Raw genomic sequence first — 2,500 nt, 5'->3', positions numbered from 1 at the left:
AGCGGAGAGCGGCGAACAGCGAGCGAAGCGCGAGGCAGCACCGTCCCTGCTATACGAAAGCCCCATCCAGCCCTGTGCCACCCGGGGGGTTCCAGGGTGCTGAGATGGCTGACATTTTGCTCCGCTCACGACGGTCACCGCGCCACACAAGAACAGCCCAAAAACAGGCCAAAACAGCCCAAAAACGGGCCAAAACTGGCCATTTTTGGCTGCGCGAGCGAGCGGCGAGCGGCGAACAGCGAGCGAAGCGAGAGGCAGCACCGTCCCTGCTATACGAAAGCCCCATCCAGCCCTGTGCCACCCGGGGGGTTCCAGGGTGCTGAGATGGCTGACGTTTTGCTCCGCTCACGACGGTCACCGCACCACGCAAGAACAGGCCAAAAACTGGCCAAAACAGCCCAAAAACGGGCCAAAACTGGCCATTTTTGGCTGCGCGAGCGAGCGGCGAGCGGCGAACAGCGAGCGAAGCGAGAGGCAGCACCGTCCCTGCTATACGAAAGCCCCATCCAGCCCTGTGCCACCCGGGGGGTTCCAGGGTGCTGAGATGGCTGACGTTTTGCTCCGCTCTCGACGGTCACCGCGCAATGCAAGAACAGGCCAAAAACTGGCCAAAACGGCCCAAAAACGGGCCAAAACTGGCCATTTTTGGCTGCGCGAGCGGCGAGCGGCGGACAGCGAGCGAAGCGAGAGGCAGCACCGTCCCTGCTATACGAAAGCCCCATCCAGCCCTGTGCCACCCGGGGGGTTCCAGGGTGCTGAGATGGCTGACGTTTTGCTCCGCTCTCGACGGTCACCGCGCAATGCAAGAACAGGCCAAAAACTGGCCAAAACGGCCCAAAAACGGGCCAAAACTGGCCATTTTTGGCTGCGCGAGCGAGCGGCGAGCGGCGGACAGCGAGCGAAGCGAGAGGCAGCACCGTCCCTGCTATACGAAAGCCCCATCCAGCCCTGTGCCACCCGGGGGGTTCCAGGGTGCTGAGATGGCTGACGTTTTGCTCCGCTCTCGACGGTCACCGCGCAATGCAAGAACAGGCCAAAAACTGGCCAAAACGGCCCAAAAACGGGCCAAAACTGGCCATTTTTGGCTGCACGAGCGAGCGGCGAGCGGCGGACAGCGAGCGAAGCGAGAGGCAGCACCGTCCCTGCTATACGAAAGCCCCATCCAGCCCTGTGCCACCCGGGGGGTTCCAGGGTGCTGAGATGGCTGACGTTTTGCTCCGCTCTCGACGGTCACCGCGCAATGCAAGAACAGGCCAAAAACTGGCCAAAACGGCCCAAAAACGGGCCAAAACTGGCCATTTTTGGCTGCACGAGCGAGCGGCGAGCGGCGGACAGCGAGCGAAGCGAGAGGCAGCACCGTCCCTGCTATACGAAAGCCCCATCCAGCCCTGTGCCACCCGGGGGGTTCCAGGGTGCTGAGATGGCTGACGTTTTGCTCCGCTCTCGACGGTCACCGCGCAATGCAAGAACAGGCCAAAAACTGGCCAAAACGGCCCAAAAACGGGCCAAAACTGGCCATTTTTGGCTGCACGAGCGAGCGGCGAGCGGCGGACAGCGAGCGAAGCGAGAGGCAGCACCGTCCCTGCTATACGAAAGCCCCATCCAGCCCTGTGCCACCCGGGGGGTTCCAGGGTGCTGAGATGGCTGACGTTTTGCTCCGCTCTCGACGGTCACCGCGCAATGCAAGAACAGGCCAAAAACTGGCCAAAACGGCCCAAAAACGGGCCAAAACTGGCCATTTTTGGCTGCACGAGCGAGCGGCGAGCGGCGGACAGCGAGCGAAGCGAGAGGCAGCACCGTCCCTGCTATACGAAAGCCCCATCCAGCCCTGTGCCACCCGGGGGGTTCCAGGGTGCTGAGATGGCTGACGTTTTGCTCCGCTCTCGACGGTCACCGCGCAATGCAAGAACAGGCCAAAAACTGGCCAAAACGGCCCAAAAACGGGCCAAAACTGGCCATTTTTGGCTGCGCGAGCGAGCGGCGAGCGGCGGACAGCGAGCGAAGCGAGAGGCAGCACCGTCCCTGCTATATACGAAAGCCCCATCCAGCCCTGTGCCACCCGGGGGGTTCCAGGGTGCTGAGATGGCTGACGTTTTGCTCCGCTCACGACGGTCACCGCACCACGCAAGAACGGACCATAAACAGGCCAAAACAGCCCAAAAACGGGCCAAAACTGGTCATTTTTGGCTGCGCGAGCGAGCGGCGAGCGGCGAACAGCGAGCGAAGCGTGAGGCAGCACCGTCCCTGCTATACGAAAGCCCCATCCAGCCCTGTGCCACCCGGGGGGTTCCAGGGTGCTGAGATGGCTGACGTTTTGCTCCGCTCACGACGGTCACCGCGCCATGCAAGAACGGACCAAAAACAGGCCAAAACAGCCCAAAAACGGGCCAAAACTGGCCATTTTTGGCTGAGCGAGCGAGCGGTGAGCGGCGAACAGCGAGCGAAGCGAGAGGCAGCACCGTCCCTGCTATACGAAAGCCCCATCCAGCCCTGTGCCACC

The sequence above is a fragment of the Musa acuminata genome, unplaced genomic scaffold (genome assembly GCF_036884655.1).
Source record: "Musa acuminata AAA Group cultivar baxijiao unplaced genomic scaffold, Cavendish_Baxijiao_AAA HiC_scaffold_188, whole genome shotgun sequence".
Taxonomy (NCBI): domain Eukaryota; kingdom Viridiplantae; phylum Streptophyta; class Magnoliopsida; order Zingiberales; family Musaceae; genus Musa; species Musa acuminata.
Note: the sequence above shows the minus strand (reverse complement) of the source record.